Raw genomic sequence first — 27345 nt, 5'->3', positions numbered from 1 at the left:
GAAGGAGACCAAAATGTGGATGCTTCAATGCTACATAGAAGAGAGAAGAAAATTGTCACAGGAGATAGAGGAAGGAAGGGACCTGGAAGGAAGAGTGGAGGGAGAGGGAAAAGATGGAACAATATCAGTTATTGGAAGGGATAGAAGACAAATGCAGATGGTTAGGAAACCGAATAGAAATATTAGCAGTGGGGACTGCAGAACTCGGGATAGCTACTAAAAATCCCCAGACACCAGGGAAACAAGAGGTTCCCAGGACCAAACATGGATTTTTTTTATCAGAAACACCCTACAAAGGGCAGATAGAACCTTAGACACCACCACCAGTAGATAGGCATTACCCCTAGTTGAGGGATTGGGCTACCCACCATTCTAAAAAAATTTAATCCAGTAATGTTCCTGACAAAAGGAAAGATAGGGAAAAATGGAAAAGAACCTAAAGGAAAGGCCATCCAGAGACTGCCCTATCTAGCGATCCATTCCGTCTGCAGATACCAAACCCGGACACTACTGCTGATTTCAAGAAGCACTTGCTGACAGAAGCCTGATATAGCTGTTCCTTGGGTGGTTCTATCAGCACCTAACCAAAATAGTTGCAAATACAGCCAATCATCAGACTGAGCCTTGGTGACCACAATGGAATAGCTAGGGGAAGGACTGAAGGAGCTGAAGGCGATTGCAACCCCATAGAAAGAAGAATGTGAATTAAAGTGACCACCCAGAGCTACCAGAGACTAAACTACCAACCAAAGAGTCTACCTGGAGTTCCACAGGGCTCTAGATACATGTGTAGCAGAGGATGGCCTTATCTGACATCAACAGAGGCCCTTGGAGTCTTGATGTTCCACCATAGGATAAGGATAGATTGGTGAGGCAGAAGTGGATGAATATGTGGAGAGGCACGCTCATAAAAACAAAGCATTTGGGGAGAGGAGGAATGTGACAGAGCATTATTACAATAACTTCCTTTCCCCCAAAGAATTTCTCAATAGTTAAAATTACTAATACTCCTTCAGAAAAACTATGTTCAATTAATATCACCTATATGTTTGCTTCCCATGATCTGTTATGCAAGTCAGAGGGGAGCTGAGGGCTCACTCTCCTATCCTCTTCAGACCTGTGCTCCATAAAAAATTTTCAAACAATTATATACAGTAGCAAACAATAAAATACTTTTCCAAAATAATTGTCTTTGAAATTTGCATAATTTTCCTCTTAAAGCTTTTTAATTGGATATTATTATTTGATATTTGCATTTCAAATTTTATCCCCTACCCCGGTTTCCTATTCATATCCCCCTAACTCATACCCTCCCCCTTCTTAGATGAGGGCATTCGCCTATCAAAGCACCCACCCATTCTAACTTCCTGGCCCTGATATTCCTCTACGCTGAGGGGTACAGCCGTAGAAGGACCAAGGACTTCTCAACCCACCTGTGCCCAAAAAGACAACCCTCTACTACATATGAAGCTGGAGGAATGGGTGTATCCCTGTGTACTCTGTATGGTGGTTTTGTCACTGGGAGGTCTGCTTGTTTTGTATTGTTGTTCTTATGGGGTGCAAACCACATCAGCTCCTTCAATCCTGTCTTCAACTCCTCCAATGGGTACCCCATTCTCTGTTCATTGGTTGCCTGTCAGCATTTGCCTAAGAATTTGTCATCCTCTGACAGAGCATTTCAGGAGACAGCTACATCAATTTCCTGTCAGCATGCATTTCTTGGCATCAGCAACATTGTGTGGGTTTGGTAGATAAATGTATATGGGCTGGATACCCAGGTGGGGCAGGCTCTGAATGGCCACTACATCCATCTCTGCTGCAAACTTTATCTCCATGTCAACTCCTATGAATATTTTTATTCCCCCTATTTAAGAAGGCCTGAAACATCCAAACTTTACTCATCTATTTCTTGAATGTAATGTGGTATGTGGATTTTATCTTTGGTAATCTGAGATTTAGACCTAATATTCACTTGTCAGTGAGTGCATATACTGTCTAGTTTTGTTTGTTTGCTTGTTTTGTTTTATTTTATTTTTTTATGATTGAGGTACCTCACTGGGGATGATATTATCTAATTCCATCTATTTGCCTGTGAATTACATGAAGTCATATTTTTTGATAGCTGAGTAGCCTTCCATTGTGTAGAAGTACCATATTTTCTGTATCCATTCATTTGTTGAAGGTCAACTGGGTTTTTTCCAGCTTCTGGCTATTATAAATAGGGGTGCTACAAACACAGTGGAGCATGTGTCTTTGTTGTACATTGGAGCACCATGTCCACATATGCCCAGGAGCGGTACAGCTGGGTCCTCAGGTATTGCAATTTTCTGAGGAACCTTCAAACTTATTTCCCAATGTTGCACCAGTTTGTAATCCCACCAAAAATGGATTAGTGTTCCTCTTTCTTCACATTTTGACAGCACATGTTGTCACCTTAGTTTTGATCTTAAGCAGTCTGACTGGTGTGAGGTGGGATTTCAGTGGGTTTTTTTGTTTTTTTGTTTTTTGTTTCTTTTTTTTTTGTTTTTTTTTTTTTTTGATTTGCATTTCCCTGGTGACTAAGGATGTTGAACAGTTATTTAGGTGCTTCACAGCCATTCGATATTCCTCACTTGAGAATTTTTGGTTTAGCTCTGTATCCCATTTTTAACAAGGATACTTGGCTCTCTGGAGTCTAACTTCTTGAGTTCTTTTTTTTTTTTTTGGTTCTTTTTTTTGGAGCTGGGGACCAAACCCAGGGTCTTGCGCTTCCTAGGTAAGCGCTCTACCACTGAGCTAAATCCCCAGCCCTCTTGAGTTCTTTATATATTTGGGATATTAGCCCTCTATCGGTTGTAGGATTGATAAAGATCTTTTCCAAATCTGTCGGGTACCGTTTTGTCCTAATAACAGTGTCCTATGATGCTGGGTTTTAAGGCCATAAAATACTTTTGAAAAACATAATAAACTGTAGTTTGATGTTTCATTAATATATACTTATTCAGTGAATATTCTGGATTTCATGAGGTAGGTTGAAATTTTTCTACAGAAGTATTCTACTGGTTGACTGAGGAGATGATTCAATAGATGGCCTAGATGGTCCATTAGTAATGCACTGACTTTGATGTACTATGATTTCAGGGCAAGCATGATTCAATGCATTTGACCACCATCCTTTTTCTAGAAAAACAGCACAAAGTATTAATTGTTGTTTGTTTTGTTTTGTTTTGTTTTTTCATGAGCATACTGTATACCTGGCAAGGAGCGGTATGGAAATTCTAAGATTATTTTTGAATAATATTTTTATTCAACATGCTAATAAAATAGTTAATAAAAGCAAAATTTATATTGCCATTGAAAGATCCCCGAAGAGAGACCCTTTCTCAAGTCTCAGGAAGTTGCGGACCCCAGACACAGAGAGACCATTTTAGATGTTATAAGCAAAGGCAAGGTTTATTATGGAAACCTATTAAGGAGATCTCCGGGCAGACACATATCCCACGCAGGAGACAGAGGTGTCGAACCTGAGTGGCTGGGAGAAGGGCTCTTTAAAGGACGAAGTCACAAGCTCCAGGAGATGGGGTGATGTCAAAAGGAAATACCAAAAATGTTGCAAGGGGAAACTCTCAAAGTCTCAGGATTGCTCTTAAGACTCTAGGGTTTAAATGAGGGGAAAGGTCAAGCTCTCATTCTCCTGAGAACAGATCCTGATTGTCCTTTTGGGTAAATGTTTGTCAGAGTTGATGAAGCATCTGCATCTGATACACATCTAGTTAGGCTTGGCCAGCCGGTTTCCTAGAATACTCTCTGCAGGACACAATGGCTGGAGGGCCAAAGGAGCATTGAACAAACATCAAAGGGGCAGAACAAAACCCATTACTCATTTACTCAGTCTGGTGATAAGCTGGAGGGTCAGTTTCTCTAACCAGTTCTCCTGCATTTTTAACAATCTGTCTTCCTGAGTCAGATCCTGTAGCTGAGTTTTGAGCTACTTTAAAAATCTAACTTTCACTATCAGATTTTATACATGCCTCTTTATTGATTGTAATTTCTCTTCATTTTTGACATAAGACTGGACAGATTTAGGTTATTAGTTGATGTTTCTTCAGATGGTGAAGAAAGTACCCTCTTCTTTACTTTGTAATTGGGAATCACATTTTTGACATTACTTAAAGGTATTGCAATCCAGCTGAGCTAGAAAGGTCCAACATTGATATTTTATGACTTAATTGAAATGTTGATCTTTTCCTCTAAGGGCATTGACTTGGCCTTCACTTCATCGAAGTACAAGCTGAGAATAGAATAGGTGTAGGATAGCGTTCATGCTCCTGACATAGTGCTCTTCACTGATAGTGAAATAGTCATCTAAAAGCAGCCTCTCTTGTCTTTGAAGCACCAAGCACCTTCATGGTATTAGAAGAATAGGCTTAGAATCTCCTTAAACTGCTCTGTGTAGCACTTCTGTAGCATTTTCCATTTCTTTATCACCTGGCCAAGAGCTCTATCAAAAATAACTTTTTACTAAGTTCTCAGATGCACATTCTTCTTTTCATTCTGTCCTCTGTCCCAATGTCAGCCCCTACAATCCTTCACACTGAATTTTTCACGAACACATTTACCTGTATCCTGATCATTAAACCTGCCTAAGCACAGGGAAACACTTCTCAGCCATGGCCTTTATTCAATAACTTACACAGCCTTAAATTTCTGTGCATCCATGAAGGTAATAGCTCCTGCTTTAGGACTATAACATTGAATCTCAATTTCCATCTAGGATTCTTGATCAGAAAACAGTTTTGTTGTGTCTTTGTTTCCAGAATACTTTGAATCCATCCTCACCATCAGTTTTGAACCAATTTGAACCTCTCTCTCTCTCTCTCTCTCTCTCTCTCTCTCTCTTTCTCTCTTTCTTAAGAAGAGCACACATTTTTTTTACATTCAATCTTTTAGCAGGATGTTCCACAATTCCCCAGTTTCTTGAATGTACTGGAAGAAATTTCAATTCAGAAATTTCAATAACAGAGCCACTTAAGTGAAGGAAATCATAGCTTGGCTGGGTAATAAATGCTGGCCATCTTACTCTAAACAATCAATCATTTGTTATAAAGAAGGGACCAGCATCATAGATGTGAAGTCTCTAGAAAATCATGGCTCAGGGTCAGCATGCAGAAACTGTGTTCCAAAAATGATGAGGTCTTAACTCTGATACACTCTAGGAACTAGATTCACCCAAGTGGCACTGGTTATGAAAGCAATGAGACATCGTAGACAACAGCTGAGGTTTGTTACTGTGTGGAAGAGATGGGTCTCTTGAAAACATGATAGATAAGATTACTGGATAAAGTTCAGCCCAGTTGCTGCAAGATACCCCACATTGTGGGGAGATGCAAGTAACATAGGATGACCAGCAAGATCAGTAGCATCCATGGTGTCAAGTCAGTCATAGCTTAGAACAACTGCACATATGCAACAAAGGGCAGACTCAGAGATGTTACCCAGACCCTTTCAAAATACTAGAAAATAGTAAGCGGATCACCATTATTAAGATGTTGAGTTATTAACACCATTGTGGTTTGATTTTTCACTGTTCACATCGTTGCTTGCTTCATCCCTCTTGAGATAAGAAAGTACATTTTTAAAGGAGCCCCATTTTCAAAATGAGACTTAAGAGTTTGATAGAGAATTTGGATTGTAAAATATTTGGAAGTGGAAATGCTGTGGGACTTTTAGATCCAAGGACATATATGTTTGATATTCAACCTTTGTTATTATACTTGCCTAACATAAACAGATTTGAATTTGACCTTCATCACAAATGCAGATATAATATACACACAAGGAACAACAGCAACCAGTAGGTAGGGTCAGAAAACTATGAAACTCAAAGTCCACTTAAGGATTTCTTAGTACAGTCTAAGTTCCTTTTAGATAAAACTTAATATATGTTTTACATCAATGTATGCTAAAAATATGTAACTATATTTAGATATTACAGGGGTAACATTGAAAGTATTGACTTGAGGCTCAAAAAACTCTTTAAGCTTTTAAGGAGTTTTCATTCTATGAAAAATAATGTGGCCTTTTACATTTGTATACTATATATTTTTATTATAAATTGCTTTGAGAATGTGGTGACAAGGAGTAGAATGCACTAGTTTGAATGAGATGTCTACTATTGTTACCTAAATTTTAAACATTTGACTCCTAGATCATGGCTCTGGAAGGTTATCAGATGCGGCATTGTTCTAAAAACATAACTGTAGGGATGCCTTTCTCTCTTTGAAAAAACTCATGAAGTCTCTCTAATTCCTCTCTGTGGTTTGAGATATAATTCAGCAACCTGTTGCTTACCACTAGAGATATAAAAAGAGAAGAAATAATATTTTGGTACTAAAATTTGAATTTTATTAATATATTTTTCTTGTTACAAACAATTTCTAACATGTAATTCTGGCTGTAAGAAAACTCAGAGTAGACTCTCGGCCTATGCCTCTCACTTGTTAGATATAAGGGCATGTGCCAACATGACTGCTCCATTTTGAAAAAAAAATCTAATAGTAACTAAAATAATTAATGATCAGAGCAAAATTCACATTTTGTAATCAAATTAAATGCATTCGAGTTACACTGGCTTACATATTAATCATATCATTCAAAAAATAGAATAAAAATGTTTACTTCAAAATTCAACCCAGCGTATTCTACAGAATGAGAAACTGTCTCACAAGTTCTAAAAAATAAAAGGGATATGAACATAAACAGAAATTAAGTAAAGAAGAAAAGAAGGAGGAGGAGAGAGAGGAGAAAAGGGAGGACTCAACTAATCAGAGACAACGAAAAGCTCATAAAATGTGAGTTTTTTCTTCACTCCTTCATAAAAGGGGGAAAAATAATCATAGAAGAGGATATGGACACAGAGTTTGGAGCAGCAACTGAAGGACCCTCATTAGAGGAAATAGAGAAAGGATCGAAAGAAATTATGGGCTTGTAACACCATAAGAACAGCAATGCCAAAAAATCAGAGCTCCCAGTGACTAAACCTCAACCCAAAGACTGTACATGAAGTGACCCATGGCTCCAACTGTGTAAGTAGCAAAGGAAGGCTTTGTTGGGCACCAATGGAAGGAGAAATCCTTGGTCTTGCCAAGGTTGGACCCCCATTGTAAGGGAATGTTGGGGTGAAGGCAGGAGCAGGTGGATGGGGAGAACAACCTTATAGAAGAAGGGGAGTGGGATGGAAGAGCAGGCTTATGTCTGTGAAATTGGGAAAGGGAATAGCATTTGAAATATAAATTTTAAAAATCCAATAAAAATAAATAAATACACAAGCAAACACACAATAATAATATAAAACTTGGGAATTTCTTTCAGTGTATTTTCAGCAACTTTTTTTTTTTTGGTTCTTTTTTTCGGAGCTGGGGACCGAACCCAGGGCCTTGAGCTTCCTAGGTAAGCGCTCTACCACTGAGCTAAATCCCCAGCCCTTTTCAGCAACTTTTAAACATTTCCATCATTGAGAGAAGCTTCAGAGGGATTGATCTGCAGTAGCCCAGCCTGTTTAAGAGTGGTCATTGCTTTCTCTCAATATGTTATGAATTAATATATTGCCATATTTATCTGCTCAGTCCTATATTGAAGCAAATTTAGGCACACAGGGATACCTTCTGATAGAATCCTTTGCTATGGAATAGGAAGCTGAGTATTCCCATATTCCTTTAAAATCACGTTTTCATTTTTGCAAATGTTTTCCTCCCTTGATTATAGTACACAGTGCTGATTGGCCAAATTCAAAGCACATTTAGTAGTTCCTCTTTCATTTCCTTTTTCCAGGTATACTTTGTCTTGCAGTAAAGGAGATTACTAAGTCAATATATTTACAGTTATTGAAAAATAATTGAATGTACAATCATATAACATTCAGGTGCTTTTCTACATTTTATTTGTACTTTCTTTGCATATTCATTGGGCATCAGAATCACCAAGTTTTAAAATAGAATAGTGATGCTGAGGGATGATTCTGCTTATAAAAACTAATACTGTTCTGCAAAATTATTTCTCAGAAACACACACACACATACACACACACACACACACACAAACAGAGAGAGAAAGGGAGAGAGAGAATATATATATATATACACACACCTAGTTGACATTAATAAAATCTAGCTAACTGTGGTGCCATATGAGTTTACTTGTAGCAATTACAAGTGAAAAGTTGATAAATCTCTGAGTGAAAAGCCAGCCATGTCTACAAGTGAGTTTCTAGTCCAGCAAAATCTAGTGAGTAAGACCCTATTTAAAATACAAACAAGTAAGTAAGTATCTCATTGGAACAATATTTAAAACAGAAGAAAAAATCATCATTGAATGACAAACCAAGCTTTTAGTAAATAGCAAACTTTATGTTAATGATAAGTGCTTCATTTACATAAACACATAGGAAACTTTAAAGATCCACCTAATGAAGTAAAACCTGAGTAATGCAGAATGTTGTTAAAGAAGCATCTTCTTTTCTTAAATAATGTCTCCTGATATTACAAGTATCTAGTTCTTTTGTACATTCCCTAGTTTTGTTACGTTTTCCTAAGCACTCTTTTTTTCCCTTTGTATACAGAACTAAATGTGAATATAATTCAATACCCTGTAGTCATCATTGCCCAGAAAGTGCCTTGAATTTATCCCTGACCAATTTATACAGGGGTTTAGGAAGTGCCCCCACTTTCATACTAACAATAGGACAACTTAAAGCTCATGGCTGCCTACCTTGTGTCATTAGCTTTAGAAAAGAATTTGAATCTCTGCAGCCTGGCAACCATGCACACATGTGTGATTGGAGGGTTATGCTAGCTCACTAGCACAAACCAGGGGCAGGGGACAGTGTGATTACTTAATTCAGTGCACCAGGTCCTATTCAGAGAAGAGGCAGCCAAGGATGCCTGTTTTAACGACCCTAAGAATGGTCTGCAAGGCAATACAGCAAACAAGGTCAGCTCCCTTAAGGCCATAAATTTGTTTAATAGGTAGAGATGATTTTTTTCACACTATATATTGCAAATTTGTTGGGATAGATTATTCTATAAATCTCAAGTCTTTGACTCTGAACAGTCAGATCAGAAACCTATCAGATCAGGACCTGGTTTCCTTTGTCCTGTCCTGTGTTGTGTTTGCTGCAGTGCACCTCCCCTTGAGCTGTCAATCTGCCCTGTCACTTCAGCTCAGATCTTTTACAGGGTGAATATTAGCATTTCAAAGAGCTTACAGAATTGTGGATTGTTTGTGTGTGGGAGTAATGGCGATCAGGAAAATAAGAACAACATTTAAGTTCACATATGGAGTTTGCATAATAATTATACCCATTAAGGAAGTTACAGTGCTATCTTGGTATCTGCCATAAACTGAAAATTATGAAGGGACAAAAACATTCGAGAGTTAACATACAGATAATCATCAGAGGGAAAAAACCCAATAGATCATGTGGTTTTCACCTCCAAATTTCTGAATAGTTAGGGTCATCAGGTAAGAATGAGTTTTCATGTTATGACAGTTATAATGAAGTAAAGAGGTTTCCAAAATGGCTATAAGAAAGAATAGTGGGCAGAGTGAATTCAGGTGTGTGAACTGCAACCATGTGGAAATGTGCTGCATCTTCCATATATATATACAAACACACAAACCTCTATCTGTCTGTCTGTCTGTCTATCTATCTATCTATCTATCTATCTATCTATCTATCTATCTATCTATCTTTCTATCTATCTATCTATCTATCTATCTATCTATCTATCTATCTATGCACAAAACACACACATACTCACATATAGTGTATAGACTGTTACAGGATAATGAACCTTTTTCTTCTGTGATCTCATAAGGTGATCCAGTTTGAATGGTCTGACAACACTTTAGTGTATTTACGTATGTGCTATTTGTTAATACATTTTTATTTTTATATCTTTCCCAGATTCAACAATAAACTGGTGGATTAGAAAGAACTTTCTTTGGATATGTAATCTGTACTTTGCTTTGATCCGGTGATTTGGATGAAATTTATAAAATATGCAAAATAGAATGCAGATTTGTTTTGGGGTTGTTTGGGAGTTTTGGTTCGGGAGACATTGGCCATGTTCCATTAGATAAATCCACAAGGTTATGTCTTTGCTTTTATTTCTGTTTGTTTGTATGCTTTTTAGTCTTTTTGGAATTGTATTATGTTTTTCATTATTAAATGATGTATTTTTTTTGCTGAAAATTGATTTTTGTCCCAGTTTCTCATTTCCATTCTTATCTTTTTTTAATATCATGATCACAGTTTTACTTATTTTTTTAACCCTTCCTACATTCTCCCCACCTCCTGTCCCTTCCAGATTTGTTACCTTTCTGTCTCTCATGAGGAAAAGAACACCCAAGGGATAACAACCAAACGTTAACAAAATAAAATATAATAAGATAAACAAAGAGCATTATATTGATGGTGGACAAGGCAATCCAAAAAAGGAAAAGGAACAGGCACAATGACTAGAGACCCAATTGTTAGCACACTCATGTATGCCATAAAAACACTAAACTGAATGGTCTAAGATATGTACAGATGAAACAATGCAGACTAATAATAGGCTTTGAATCACAGATTTCCTCAGTGGCATGTCCTATTTTTTTACTCATTATAAACTGTTTTTATTTCAAAATGTTATTTGGGTTTCAGAATTTAAAAATATTTCTAAAATGCAAGCTTTTTTTGATCCAAGACAACAGCAGTCTGATGGTTTTCTAAGGCTGTTGCTTCTAAAGAGGTTAATTAATACAGAAAAAATAGAGTACCACCATTCAATACAGTTTTTATTACTGTAGGCATTACATAGTACATTTTGAAATCTGGCATGCCAATATCTCCTGAACTTTGGTTATTATTCAGTTTTATTCTATAGGGAATCCTTTTTGTTTCCATAAAATTTTATAGCACTATTTTTTAATTTGTGTGAAGGATATTATTGTTCATCAAATATATACATATGTAGTATTTTACATAACATGTTGTTATATATTTTATATGAGTATTGTATGTAATATTTTATAAATGATATTGCTTCTACGGTTTGTTCCTCAAAATATTTGTTACTTCAGGACATGGATTTTCATTAATTTATTTATATTGCTACATTGCTAAAAGTAACTATCAGTATTGTCAGGTTTCTGCTGAAGCATTTAGGAACTTTCATGCATAAAATCATATCTTATTCAAAGGAATCTCCTAATATTGTGCTGAATAGGACAGGAAGAATGAACTTCCTCATCTTGTTCCTGATTTTAATGAAAATGTTTTGAGTTTCTCTCCATTTGACATGATGCTCCCTCTGATTTTCTTGTATGTTGTTTTATTTTTCAGAAATATGTTCTGTTTATCCTTACCAGTGACCACATTTCTAAGGAAACAGGACACTTGCTACCCCATTAGTATGGGTAACATTATCTATGTTAGTAAGAATGTGTGCAGATAGAGTTGGAATATTGAGAAGTCCTCCTTCTTCCTTTCTTGAATTTGTGCTCAATCTTGTGAGGGGTACACTTGTAACCCTAACCAGAGGAAGCCATGTTTACAACAGTTAAGTCTTTTATAGAGGCATCCCATAGCATTCATTCCTGACCTCTAGCTTTTACCCAGTATGGGAAGTTTAGAATTCCCAATTGTGTCTGAGTACAGACTGTTGCTTATTCACAGTCCTTTATGTAATTATTTATCAATGTGCATACAAAAACATTGGTAATAATTTTGTTATGAACTGAATTAATTATCAACACATACTGAAGGACATAATAGAAATATTTAAAAGGGAATTTGACAAAATGGAGATTTACAAAAGCAACATTAATGTGTTCTCTGCTAGGACCTTTAAGTTCCCTGGCCAAGTTTATTGACCATTTTGTAATATCATTTCTAAATTTTCTCCTGTAGAAGTGGCCTCAATTCTAATTAATAATATAGTTGGTTAAACACAAAATACACTTTGAACAATTGAAATTTTAGTGCATTTTACCAGGCCAGTAATTATTGTAGCATATAAAGATTATTAATTGATAAGGAAACCATTAGTTTTTTCTAGAAGGAGCCTGAATTGTGTTTACTGGCATTATGAAAGAAAACCACCAGAGAAACTTTCCTGGATGGCTCAAAGTTGAATTCTCTATGTCCAGCAAACAAAGTTTATTGTGTGTATACATCATGATCTTATCATGAAATCTACTTGGGCAGGCTTTCTTCTTTGTTCTAATGTATATGTTTTTATGTTGAGAGACAAAGCATTAGGATTCAAAAATTTACTGTCAAGCTACCATTGAGTTCATATGATTTGGCTGTCTACTACTTTGAATAACACCTTCCATGAATGTGATTTCTATAATCTACCATATTAAATTGATTTCTCCTTTACAAACATTTGTATATTGGAAATAGCTTCATGGTTAGAGATGGGAGATCATGTTTAGTTTTTTCTCTCAGTAGTGAGGGCTTATCAACTTTATGCAAATCACATGCATGTTGTAATGATCTACATGTGATCATGTGTGAGTTAGTTAGGTCTGTTACATCTGGAAGACATTGTTTCCGTCCCCACTGGCTCTTAGATTTCTCCCAACACAAAGATTCATGAGAGGTGAAGGAAGAGTATTGATAGAGAATTTTCATTTATGATTGAGTTATCAAATCTCTTTTACTCTCTGCACAATGTTCAGGTATGTGGCTCTGCCTTTGTTCCCAACTATAACCGATAGTAACTTCTGAGATCATGGTTGAGCAATATACTTATTAAACGGAATAACAGAATGTCACTAGGATTCTTTAAATTGCCACATTTCTTTTGCTGAAAAAAAAAAGCGGTGTTTGGAATGTCCCTTGGTCCACAATCTACGTATTTCCCTTTCCTTGACCATATGAGCAATGTGAGGAATGAGTCTCATTTTCTGGGTATTGAATCCAATCAAATGATTGTTACTTACGCTCACCATATTTGTACCACTATTACACCCATGTACACTGTAGAGAGCTCACCATTGTAATTGAAGAATTTCAGCTATGTTCCTCTTTGCTTTTCTCCTTAGGAAGTATGAATAAATTTTCCAATCCATGAACACTATCTACAAGGGTGAATATTCCAGTTAGTCACCAACTGAAACATCTTCATGTTCAATGAGATAGGTAAGTGTGGTTCCATCAATATGGCTTTGCTATCAGTTTTTGTAAAGCAACCAATAATGTGGGTAGTAACATATGTTGGTTGAGAGTTTCTCTGAGATCTCAGTCATCAAAACTCAATTACATGTACCCCATATATGGTACTGGAGGGATTTTGGTTGTAAGAGAAGGCAGTAAGGCTGTACTCTCCCCATTTTTTGGTGATGCATTTTAAGAATATCCATTTACATATTACATATTGAGGAGCCTCTACTGTAGTGCTTTTCTATAACATTCTTCAGATGGTCCACAGATTCTGCCTTCCCCTACCCTACTTTCATTCATTTCTGTATTTAATATTACTATTCCAATATCATATTACATCAAATATCTCCAGATTTAATTATACTTTTTAGTTATTCAGGAAAACTTTCCATCCTTTCCAGTTCCTTACTCCATATCTTACCACTGAGAATTTAAGGATTCTTACAGGCATTTGTAAGAATTAAAAGTTAAGAAGCAGTTGTAAGTGATAACATCTAAATTTTTCTTTGGGGTTCTGAGTACCTCACTCAGGATGATTTTTCTCAGTCACAATGACTTTTCTCTAGTTCTATCTGCTTAAGTAAGAGTTCCACGATTTCATTATTTCAAGAAGTGAGTTATATTTCATTGTGTAAATGTACCATATTTTCAAATTCATTCAGTTGTTTATGGACACAGTGTTGAGGGATATCTAGGCTAAGAATTCAGAACCCAAAATGTCGATGCATCGATCATAAATGGAAGAGAGAACAAAACATTTCCAGGAGATAGAGGAAGGGAGGGACCTGGAAGGAAGTGAGGGGGGAGAGGGAAAAAGAGGGACAAGATCAGGTATTGGAAGGGATAGAAGAGAAGTACAGAAAGTCAGGAAACTGGATAGAAATAATTAGCAGTGGGGAATGTGGAACTGAGTGTAGCTACTAAGAATTCTCAGATGCCAGCAAAACAAGAGGCTCCCAGGACCAAACAGGGATGACTTTAGCATAAATAACCCACAAAGGAGAGATAGAACCTGAAGAGAACACCTGCAGTAAATAAGCAGAACCCCTAGTTGAGGAATGGGGCCACCCACCCATCTCAAAAATTTTAATCCAGAAATGTTCCTGCCAAGAGGAAAGACAGGGACAAAAAATGGAACAGAACCTGAAGGAAAGGCCATCCAGAGACCGCCATATCTAGGGATCCGTTCAGTCTGCAGATACCAAACCCTAACACTACTGTCGATGTCAAGAAGCACTTGTAAACATGAGCATAATATGGCTGTTCCGTGAGTGAGTCTATCAGCACCTAAGCAAAATAGTTGCAGATACAGGCAATCATCAGGCTGAGGCTTGAAGACCACAATGGAAGAGCTAGGGCAAGTACTGAAGGAGCTGTAGGGGATTGTATCCCCATAGGAAGAACAGTATGAATTAAGTAGACCACACAGAGCTACCAGAGACTAAACCACCAACCAAAAAGTATACCTCGAGTTCAACAGGGCTCTAGATACATGTGTAGCAGAGTATGGCCTTATCTGACATCCACAGGGGGATGCCAGTTGGTACTTTATGCCCCACCATAGGATAACGCTATAGTGGTGAGGCAGGAGTGGATGAATCGGTGGAGAAGCAAACTCATAGAGGCAAAGTGGATGGGGAGAGCGGGATGGGATGGGGTGTTGTGAAGGGATAACAGGTTAAGGGGTTATCATTTGAAATGTCAATGAATAAAATGATTAATTAAAAATTGTGACAAGTTACTTAAAAAGTAATCATTCAATGTGAGAATGACCATGTTATTTTCCTCAGAATCCAAGGAGGTTGCAGTGCTCTTGTCAGCTCTAGATGCAGAATCTTCCCACAGTTATGTCCATTAATACTCTCAGATCACTGCCAAGAAATGTACTCGTTTTCAGTAAGGCCAGAAAACTGGCTGTGTACTATGTGGAGATGCATTGTGTGATATGAGAACATTCAGCCCAAAAGGTGAATGCTGTTTGCCTCTGAATGCATGTATGTCTCAGAATTCCCTGATAGGATAGTTTATTCTCCCCTGTTTTTTTTATTCCTCACAGGGGTACAGGACAAATCAGTTCCTTGTTAAAGCAACCACTGAAGCCTCCCTACAGGATGATTACACTAAAAAGGCTTCAACCTCTATCTCTATTAAAAAATGATCTGTCCAACATGCCTTTCCATGTTAAAGAATTTTTGTCTGCAATTTTCTATCAAACTTTGATAGGTTATAGTTTTTTCCTAGATTAAAAAGCCTGCTGTATCTAAAGTATACATTTCCTCTCTTACACACACACACACACACACACACACACACATATATATATATATTTATATATATATATATATATATATATATATATACTGTTTTGTAACACTTCTGAAATATTTTGGTTGCAAAATCAGAGAGGGTATTTAAGGAAATAAATATTGTCCACTAATAATTGCTTACATATGATTAATTCTATTATTACTTTTGTATACTATGTTATGGATTTCAACAATTTGAGCTCTATTTTTTCAAGGAATATCCACAAATGGTTAAGGGAAAAAATCATAAAATTTACATAGTATATTGATGCTAGCAATTTGGTATCATGATGCATCACTCACATTTCCTTTCCTGTTATCCATCCCCCATTTAAGCTCAAAAATCTTTAATGTATATCATGATCATACTTTCTTCTACATGCACTGTTTTAATTATTTAATGACCATGAATCTATGGAATGAACCATCCACATAGGTTTATGGAATCTATCAACTATTTTGTGTATATCATTATTATTTTTTGCAGACATTTTATTTTACTTTTCTTAGTTCTTTAAGAACTTCATACAACATATATTATCTTTTTTATTATTATTTTAAAGATCTATTTTATTTATTATATATAAGTATACTGTAGCTGTCTTCACACACAACAGAAGAGGGCATCAGATCCCATTACAGATGGTTGTAAGCCACCATATGGTTGCTGGGATTTGAACTCAGGACCTCTGGAAGAGCAGTCGGAGCTCTTAACCACTGAGCCATCTCTCCAGCCCTATTATCATTATTTTTTTTTATTTTTTAACTTAAGTATTTCTTTTTTTTATTAACTTGAGTATTTCTTATTTACATTTTGAGTGTTATTCCCTTTCCTGGTTTATGGGCAACATCCCCCTAATCCCTGCCTCTCCTCTTCTTTATAGGTCTTCCCCTCCCCATTCTCCCCATGTATATCATTATTATTATGCCACATAGTTTTACACAGAAAATACTATATGTGCTAAACTGAAAATTACATACATTAACTTACATAATATAAAGAAACACTGCCTTCCCATTTAAACAATAAAATATGCCTACTCATTTTATACAAGTATACAAGTCTATGCATGATTTTCTATTCTCTGAATATTTTTCATGGGTACACTAATTTATTGGTATGATTATGACTTATTATGGGTTGATTTAAATCAGTATGACTTAGCACAGTAATAGTGGTAGATGTGCAAGTAGTATGAAGGCCCTGTTTAAGTGCATGATCCTACTAAAGAAAAGAGTGCCAATTATAGATTTCATTTTGTGACACAATTCCAATTAAAAATTTTGGTTATTCTCATGATAGGCAATTCGCCATTGTATCAGTTGAAATTAATTGGCAGGAAGTATTTCCAAGCTTGACAAAGTGGTGATTACGTCTTTCCTGCAGTAGCCTGCTTCATATATTCTGGTACTATGAAAGCTTTCCACTAATATAAACAGTAGAATCAAGCTTATTGGACATTGCTAGATAAATTTTTCTCTGATCTTTGACTTAAGCACGTGTTGATTTCAGCCATAGGGTCTTAATTTCAAGTTCTGTATGGTAAGCAAGAAGGTTTGTAATGGACTGAATTGGAAGTCTCTGGAATGTAAATTCAAAGTAGACAACCCAATACTGATACTGGCTCTGGATGACGTATTTGTTAGGCTATACTATCCAGTGGAAAATCATTGTCTTATTACTAGTTAACCCTATTTGAAAATGTTTATATGTATATTTGTGTAGTGAAGTCTCTTTTACAGAACTTTGTTTCCATATGCCTTATTCAAAATGACTTTAGGGATATTTATCCTTCCTCATATTCACTCTGCAAATCTCAGCTTCAACAAGCATCACTATTTAATTCAGTGGTTTGTATATGCTTGGCCTAGCTAGTGGCACTATTTTGAGATGTAGTTTTCTTGGAGTAGCCTCAAAACTGCTATGCCTCTACCTTGAAGATAATAGACTGAACCTCTGAACCTATAAGTCAGCCACAATTCAATGTGATCCTTATAAGAGTTACATTGCTCCTGGTTTCTGTTCACAGAAATAAAAGCCTTTCTAAGACACTTAGTCTGTCACTAGTTTCCCTTCATCTACATACCAGTTTTTTTTTAAATCTCCACTCCAGTGAAGTAGAGACCCATGATATTATTAGTTTTCTGAACTATATATTTATCCCAAATAGAAAATACATATGTGAAAATTATTTTTAACTTTTTAAATAGTAATTTTATATTTTACTCCTTCCCTTTACATTCGGCTTGCTGTCACTCTCTGAAATCACCACCACTCCCACAACCCTTGCCCTATCCTCCCTCTCCTCTTCTGAACATATTTGGGCTACCTAGGCATCCTGTCACCCGGACAATTCAGAGAAAGGTGATTGCTGTTTAAGCCTGGCAATTCGAGTTTACTCTCTAGAATACATGTACATGTGCATGTAATGAACATTATCCCCAAATTTTTCCTGTGACCATTACATGTTGTCATGGCACAACACACACACACACACACACACACACACACACACACACACACACACAAACACACACACACTTTATTTAAAATTTAATACCTTAGAATGAATGAATATGGAATATGTATTAGCTCTTGAATTAGTAATTTTTGAAAATTTATTTTTTTCAGACAATATATTCTAATGCCAACTTTCTGTCCTCCCTGACTCTTTCTAACACCACAATGACCTAATTCCTCATGTTCTCACACCACCCCTTGGAAAACATGAAAAGAAAAAACTAACTAGACTGAAACAAAACAAACAACCAAAGGAATCAGAAACAGTAAAACACAAGAAGCACATAGACATACAGAGATACATGCTTTTAGAGAAAAGCCCATGAAAATATTAAATTTGGATTCATAATGTATGAGAAATTACCAGAATGGTTAAAAATATAATATATTATGAATCAAAAAAATTCAAAATTACCATTGATTCATTAAGGTAGAATGAAACCTCTGCCAGAGTGTGTATTCTACTCCCATGAAACTGTACAGGACCAAACTCATTTTTGATATTAGAAAATTTTGTCAAGTGGAGAGAGATTCTTAGTGAGGAAGATCACATTCAGTTCCAGCTATTAGTGGTTAGACCACACATAATTTTTACCTGAAAAACCTGTGCAAAAACTATTCATGGTTTCCTGATTTATATGAGTCCATATGTGTATCAGTCCTGCTATATCTCGACATTATTGCTGACTTGCTTGGAGTCCTCCCCATATCATTGTGCCTTACAATATTTCTACTATTTCTTCTACAAATCTTTCCTGAGGCATGAGGAAGAGATTGGATGGCAATGACTCATTTACAGAGGGTGATCCAAGGTCTTCCGCTCTGTATATTGGCATATATAGATCTCAGTATCTAGCCCCATCTATTGTATATGCTAGTTTTTGTGATGACAGTAGAGCAGTATATTAATAGGTGGCAATAATAGAATGTTATTAGGAATCATTTTGTAGCTCATTTCTATAGCAGACAATAATACCTGCTTTAAGCCTTAAACTCCAGCATTTTGTCATGAGAAAAATGGTTGAAATGTGTTCTGTCTCATTGTCTCAAATCAAGTCAGATAGTGTTTGCTTACTCTCTTGAAGGTGCCACTATTGAAGCAGTATATCCTGAGTGTGTTAGATCAGATAGTACAGAGATTGGTTGGTGTTTAAGTTTTCCCTCAGTAACTATGCAGAATACATTTAAGTACCAGCAATAGTATTCAAAAGATAAAGGTTTTAGGTAGGCACCTGCTTGTCTTCTCTATGTTCAAAAGAAATTTAGGTATTGTCTTCAACAATAAAGCTATCATCAGTTGTTTGGAGCAATCAATAGCTGAGGCAATAGTTTGAAGTGTTTGGAGCATTACAACGAGGACTCATTGTCCAAAAAAATATAATAGATGTAGCCAATACGTTGGGTTCAAGATTTCATTTTGTGGGGAGAGATGTCTAGTTTGGTCATTCCCTCCCATTACTTTTTAAAATTTATTTAATTATTTTATCTATGTTACATATTAAGAACTGATATGACACACAGTTTTAGCTGTCCTCCTTAATATTCCACTCTATCCTCTTCATTCCCCATCTCCATTTAATTGCCTTATCCCAATGTCACTCCCAAATATCCCCATAATTATTTATATTATCTCTCAATCCTCACAAAATCCTTCCCTCCATCCTAATTCTTATATGCCCTTTTCATGTCTTAAAACATCCATATATAAGTTGATACAGACTCTTTTTGTCTTTGAGGATCTCGATAATGCATAATGAGGTTTTGTTATTGTTTTTATTGTTGTTGTTTCGTTGTTTGTTTGTTCCATCCATTTAACTATGAGTCCCATATTTCCATTTTTATGAGCTTAGCAGTATTTTTTGTAATAAAGCATATTTCATTATCAATTTCTCCACTATGGAAAAGAAGGGTATTTCCTAATTATAAGTAATGTGAATATTGTAGCAATGAAGAGGAACTAGTAAGCATCTCTATAATATGATATGGATTCCCATGGATGTATGTCCAACAATGGTACACCTGTAACTTTAGGTCAACCATTCCCAGAAATCAAACTGATTTCCAAAGGGGCAGTACTAGTGGTTTTTTTTTTCACCAGCAGTGGATGAGTTTTATTATTACTTATCATCCTAATTAGCATGTATGAACTTTACCATACTGATTAGTGAAAAATAAAGTTGTGATATGGTTATAATGTGCATATTTGTGATTACTAAGGATGGTGAACTTTTCAGTGAATGAAACCATCATTTCATGGTCACTTATGGGTAATTAGAGAAAGAAATTTGTCTTTGAATACCAAAAAGATACATAAGTAACAGACGTGGAAATTGGGGTACAGAAGGCAATGGAAAGATTAGTATTCAGAGGCAAACCATAGCGAATAAAGTACCTAAATCATTGAAACACACTTTAGTTGGGGATATTAAGCAATTTCAACACACTCACACAAACACACACACACACACACACACACACACACACACACAATTTTGCTGTTTCATCAGTATAAAAGAAACCATCCAGAATATGAATACAAATTTGTTAATAAATTTATGAAACATGTAGTTCCTGAATAGGGATATGAAGATATGAAGCTCTACGCTTCATGGTAGATATTTAATAGGAAAAATAAAATAAAAATACGATAGTAGGTAGATCAGCCTACTACAAATGAAATTGTCATTAAAAATTTATTCTCATGGAAGAAAGTACCTTTGGTACTCATAGATAATAGACAAATTATTCATTCTTTTCCTTAAAGACTCAAGCGAAGTTATGCCTGAAAGTTTGTTTACCTCTGTGCTCACACAAATACCTTTCAACAAAACAAGAAGATTGATGGAAAACTCTACAAAAAGTTCACCACAGGTTATACTCCCCTCCTGGTGCACACAACCCCCTGACAGTTCCACGTCCCATACTTCCTCCCGACCCTGCTTCCAATGTCATAGAGGATGCCCCAACCCCACCCAACCCAACAGTACTCTAAACTTCCTGGGGACTCCAGTCTCTTGATGATTAGGTGCATCTTCTCTGACTGAACCCAGACCCAGGAGATCGTTTCTTTATATGTGTTGAAGGCCTCATCTCAGCTGATACATGCAGCCGAGGGGTGATCCAGTGTTTGAGAGATCACAGGAGTCCAGGTTATCTAAGACCGGTGGTCCTCTGACAGTATTCCCCTCCTCCTCACCTTCCTCCAGATTTTCCATAATTCAATCAGAGAGGTCATGTTCATTGGTTGGGTGCACATATCAGCAGATGACTCTTTCAGCTGCTTTTTGATCCTATTGAAGGACAGTCAGGATTGGTCTATTTTCGTGAATGCCCCATAGCCTCAGTATTTATGTCATGTCTTGGGGACTCCCTTGAGCTGCATCCAACTTTGGGCCTGTCAGAACACAGAGGGATCGAAGAATACAATTTAACTTTTTTTTTTATTTTTTCAACAGGATTTACAGAGTCATCTCCAAGATAAAACCTATACTAGTTGGGACATCTAACGTATGCTCTTCTTCAGAGTCGTTGAAAGAATGATGCAGTACCCTGTTTTCTGCCACATCAGGATATACACAAGTCATCACAATTGTTAAAGATCAATGAGAATCCTCTGAGGCTGCCTGACTGAAATAATGGATGGTGAGAAATATTTTGCCAGGAGTACATACATAGTAGAAATTTAAATGTTTAATTTAATTGATTAATTTAATTGACAATTATTATGTGTGATACATTTATTCTTCATTTTGTATTGGTGTACTCTTGCAAATATTTTTCATTTCAGTTGCACTCCAATTTATATAACTAATATGACTTTATTAGTTGAAATCTTGAAGCTGTGAAAGTGGCAACACACAGCCAGCAAGGATTGGGGCAGTATTTCTGGCAACAGTAATTGAAGGTAACTCCTTTAGTAATAAACATTAACACTTTTAGATTGTCCCAAAACACATACTAGCTTTCATTACAGCTCACCAATTTCCTCTGTACCATTGTGCTTAGAGGCTTTCTGAAAAGAAGACAGTTGTAATCTTTGCTACTGAATGCATTAAGTGCTGAGAATTCAACATGAAGACCTCCCATTCCTCTGAAAATTAGTTTGGTTTTGCATGTAGGACAAAGCTTTTCCTCCTTAAAGAACACTTTAATTTCATATTTTTAATTATTCATTTTAATTGGATATTTTATTTATTTGCATTTCAAATGTTATCTCATTTCCAGGTTTACCCTATGCAAAACAATATCCCATTCCCCCTACCCCTGCTTCTATGAGGGTGTTCCCCATTGTCCCACCCACTTCTACCTCACTGTCCTGGCATTCTCTTACACTGGGGCATCTAACTGTTACAAGACAAAGTGTTTCTTCTCCCATTGATGCCAGATAAAGCCACACTCTGATAAATATGTGGCTGGAGCCATGAATCCTTCAATGTCTACCTTTGGTTGGTGGTATAGACCCTGGGAGTTCTGGGGGGTATGGTTGGTTGAGATTGTTGTACTTCCTAGCAGGTTGCAAAACTATTCACCTCCTTGAGTCCTTTCCCTAACTCCTCAATTTGCGTCCAATTGTACTGTATCAATCAGTTCAATAATTGGCTGCAAGCATCTGCCTCTGTATTTGTCAGTCTCTTGCATAGCCTCTCAAGAGGCAGCTCTCTCAGTCTCCTGTCAGCATGCACTTCTTGAAATCAGCAATACTGTCTGGGTTGGATGTCTGTACATGGGATGGATCACCATGTGGGGAAATCTCTAGATGGGCTTTCCATTAGGCTGTGCTCTGCACTTTGTCCCTGTATTGCCATTAGATTGGAGAAATTCTGGGTTAAAATTTGGAGATGAGTTAAAATTTGGAGATCCCATTCCCCAACTGGGAGCCTTACCTAACCTCTGGATATTGTCTCTACAATTTCTTCCTCCCTTTGTTGGACAGTTCAGCTAAACTCATCCCCTTTGCTATCTGGCAGCCTCTGGCTTTTCTGGCATCTGGGAGTTTCTGGAAGCTAACGACTGTCCCCTATCCCTCATTGCTCTACACATCTGTTCAATTTCCTGACAGTCTGCATATCATTTTGTCCCCTCCTACACCTGATCCTGTCCCTTCTTTCCCCTTCCTCTACTCTTTTCCTCCCAGTAGCTGGTAAGATAATTATGCTTTCTAGGATAAAAATAACTCTGTTTCTAAAGTGTCTTTTTCATGGCATATATACTTAGAAAATATATTGGCTTAAACCAAAATTTGGAAATCTTGATCTTGAGTGTTAGCATTATTCAATTTCTGTTGTTTTACATTTAAGATTTTCTATTATTTATTTTAAAATTTTTCTCTCATTCATTAAATACCCAATGCAGTCCTCTCCCATATCTTTCCTATGATCCAAATCCACTTCTCCAATGTAACTCTCAAAAAAAGCAAGTTTCCCTGAAACATATCAATTAAACATGGCATAGCATGTTACAAAAAAAGTAGGAATGATTCCTTTCAAGACTGAGTGATGCAAACATCAGTGATTTAATTCCTTCTGGATGAACTAATGGAAAGGGTGCTTCAGATTTTCTTGTCACAATTTTTTTTAATCTCATTACTAGACTACTTTGAGGAGTGGATTTAAAAATAGAGCAAATCATGAAAGATGCTTTCTAGGTAATACTGATATTAACTCAGTTTAAAGCTAAATATGTTCTTTCACTTTCAGTACCCTCCATGGAAACTAGGATCCTATCACATCAATGTGAGCCAGTCAGTAGACTTTTGACAGAAAGTAAGTCATAAAAGAGAAGTTTGTTAATATCATGAACAGTATTTAAACTGAGCTTAAGGAAGAAAAAAGACTTTTGGCTTTCAACACCATAAGAACAGCAATGCCAAGAAACCAGAGCTTCCAGGAACTAAACCACTACCAAAAGAGTATACATGGACTGACTTAGTGCTACAACAGCATATGTAGCAAAGAATAGACTTGTTGGAGCACCAGTGGCAATGGAAGCCTTTGGACCTGCCAAGTTTGGACCTCCAGTGCAGGGAAATATGGAGGAGAGGGCAGTAAGGGGAAATGGATCGGGGGAAATACCCAAATGAGGAGGGGGAGAAAATGGGGGGCTTATGGACAAACAGGAAAAGGAATAACATTTGAAATGCAAGTAAAGAAATATGTATAATAATAATAGTAATAATAATAATAATAATAATAATAATAATAATAATAATAATAAAAGTCTTTTGGGGAGGAGAAGGAAAATTTTAGATTTTAGACAAATTGTGCAAATTTTAGGTAAAATTGTAAATTTTAGAAAACAGGGCAACCTTTCAACTAAACCCATAGAAAAAAGACATCTGCTAGATTTCTGAGAAATTTGGAGGATTCATGAGAACATGGCAATTGTTGATATTTGGAAAGCTGAAAACAAGAACCAAAAATTTTGGGCTTTTAGTACCCACATAACAACTTACCACCAAACCATTTCAATTAACGTCCAATCAACTATGTGGTAAAATATTAGAAATTTACTATCAGATAACTAGCTAAAGAACAGACACATGAAAGCTAAGATAGATCTATTGTCAAGTCTTATATAAAACCTGTGTTAGATATTTTCTCACTTTCCATACATCTTCAGTTGATTTTTCCTCATAAAAATACTTGGAAAATATACCAGTATTTGACCTTTGTTTACAATGTAGCTATACAAGTTTCTATAAATACTTCAGAGTTGGAACTTGTATTGAAATAATCCTAAATCTCTCTTACCAGATGCAGACATTCACATTTGGCTATGAGAAAATAATCTTTCCTTTTCCGTTCCAGTTAAATTTCTGTATACATCAATAAATATGTACCCAGATACTTCTAAATTTCTAAACATTTGTAATTGATTAGACCTAAATTTTTAGTATGATACTGCAAGAACTTATCATCTTACCTTTTGCAATTTGCCTGTATTTAAATTTCCAGTATAATGGGGAGAAAATTGCTACATTTATTTTATTTTTGGATATCAAAATAGATTTAAATTTCTTTTAAATTATTATTCATTTCTCTGTGGCAAAGACAGCCAATAATTAAGGTAAAGTCATTATATGCAAACAGTTTAATCATTAGAATTAGATTTCCATGATTTTAATAATTTCATTCACTTGCTCTTGCTACTTCCTCAAGCAAAGTATCTTCCCAATTTTTCTTAGTTTGTACTTTTTTCTATATTCCTTAACTTACATCTTATATCTACCAAATTATGTTTTCTGTATCTTCATGCGTTTTGTTTCTCTCTTAGGAATGGTTACTTGTTATTATGGATTTGTTTCAGACACTATATTCTAATTGTGTCGCACCCCATTTCTCCTTCCTGGTTCTTGCCACCTCCATATCACATAAATCTCCTTGTTCTCTCTCCACTTAGAAAACATACACACATACACAGAAAACATAAATAAAGTAAAACAAAACAAAGAGCAAAAGTAATCAGAAAATAAATAAATAATACCTCACAAGAAGCACATAGATACAGAGACATAGGTCCCCACAAATGCACCAATTAAAATACAAAATTTGCTGTCCCCTGCCATAATATATGAAAAATCACCAGTATGGTTAAAAATAGTACCTTATGACTCAAAACTAAGAACTCAAAATTATTTTTGATTCACATTTGTTTTCTGTATACTGCGTGGAAAGAGGCCTAATCTTCAGTGTGGATTCTGTACCCAGTAAAGTACTATGGCGGTAAACTATTTTTTCCATTTGGATAATTGATCAAATGGAGATAGCTTCTTGGTGATGTGTGGGAAACTAGGTATCATTCCTGCTCTCAGTACATGGACCACGAATAACTGTGTATTGCACAGACCATGTGCGTGTGTCATTATCTCTCTGTGCTCACATGTACATCAATCCTATTTAGTCTGGAGGTAATATTGCTTTGCTTCCATTTCTCCCAGAACAATGTACTGGCCTTAGTATCTTTGTAGAATGTCTTCTACAAAGTTTTCTGAGCCATGAAGGAGGAATTTAGATGGCAATATGTGATTTATGACAGGAAGATCCAAAGTCTTTCACTCTGCACACTGTCCATATAGAAATCTCTGTGTCTTAGTCCATCTACTGCCTATGTGAACTTTTTTATGATGGTAAAATAATACAATAAATCTACGGGTATAACAATGTTCTTGCAAATTTTTTTATTGATAAATATTTAAACAAATAACGATACCTGCTATCATCCCTATACTTAAGTACTTTGCCATGATAACAATGTCAGAAATGTAATCTGTCTCACTGAGTAACCCTCAAATCCAGTCAGACAGTGGTTGCTTAACCCCTTACAGCTGCCACTACTTTAGCAGTGTATCCTGTAGGCAGCTGACTGTGATCAAATAGTACAAACTTGGGTTGGTGTTTAAATTTTCCCACAGGAACCATGCAGAATAAGTTTAAGTAGCACCAACACTATTCTGTAGGTGACAGCTTTGGTTAGGCACCTGCTTGTCCTCTCTATGCTCAATAGAAATGTAAGTGATTCCTTCCACAATAGAGCCATCATCAGTTAGTACAGAACACTCAGTAGCTTAGGAAAAGGTCTGAGTCCTTTGGAGGGGGTAGAGAATTAAGAAACTTTGGCCAAAAATATATATTAGATATAAACAATATTTTTAATTGGAGATTTAATTGCATGACAAGAGATATCTGTACCTAGTAGGGCATTCTCTATTCTTGGTGATTTCATTCAAATTACTTTCATTTCTGTTAAATACTAAAATGTTTACAGATTTTCAAAATGGTTTTGGTTATTCCAATTAGTACTTACCTCTATCGTCTTGTCTTCCCATCTACATTTAACATCTCCATTCCAATGAGAACCCCAAGAAATGCTAAAATTGTTTATATTATTACTATTCCTCATTAAATACTTCCCTTTATCTTTTCACTAACTCTATACTGTTCACCTGTGGATTTAAGAATTTTGCAGGTCTTTTGTATGACTTATAAGCTAATATCCAAATATAATCTAATATGTACCATGTTTGTTTTTGGGGTACTCAGTATATCAGCTTGAGTTTTTTTTTTCTTTTTCCTTTAATTAGGAGTCCCATTATTTGTTTTTCAATACATGAGTAATATTCTATTGCATATTGTACCACATATTCATTAACAATTTTCTTCCGTATGAAGAGCTACACTGTTTTTCTTTAAATTTTTAACTAATACAGCGTCAATGAGGAATTGTCCCTACAATAAGATATGGACTCACATGTCTACATGCATATAATGGTAACCTGGATCTTGAGTTACAACATTCCCAGGTTCCCAAGGTAAAAATCATACTGCTTT

The 27345-nt window shown here is 36.0% G+C and overlaps 1 long non-coding RNA gene across 5 annotated transcripts in view; it reads left to right on the top strand.

Annotated features, from left to right (window-relative positions):
- The window catches only part of LOC134483425 (uncharacterized), a 602791-nt gene that overhangs the window by 200192 nt on the left and 375254 nt on the right, over positions 1-27345 (top strand). For all 5 annotated transcript variants that reach the window (XR_010060299.1, XR_010060303.1, XR_010060302.1 and 2 more), the window contains 3 exons: positions 13075-13171; positions 21475-21661; positions 21807-21923. This is a non-coding gene — a long non-coding RNA (uncharacterized LOC134483425). The remainder of the gene's footprint in view (positions 1-13074; positions 13172-21474; positions 21662-21806; positions 21924-27345) is intronic.

The sequence above is a fragment of the Rattus norvegicus genome, chromosome 1 (genome assembly GCF_036323735.1).
Source record: "Rattus norvegicus strain BN/NHsdMcwi chromosome 1, GRCr8, whole genome shotgun sequence".
Lineage (NCBI taxonomy): Eukaryota > Metazoa > Chordata > Mammalia > Rodentia > Muridae > Rattus > Rattus norvegicus.
The sequence above is the reverse complement of the archived record's forward strand: the minus strand, read 5'-3'. Positions and strand labels throughout refer to the sequence as shown.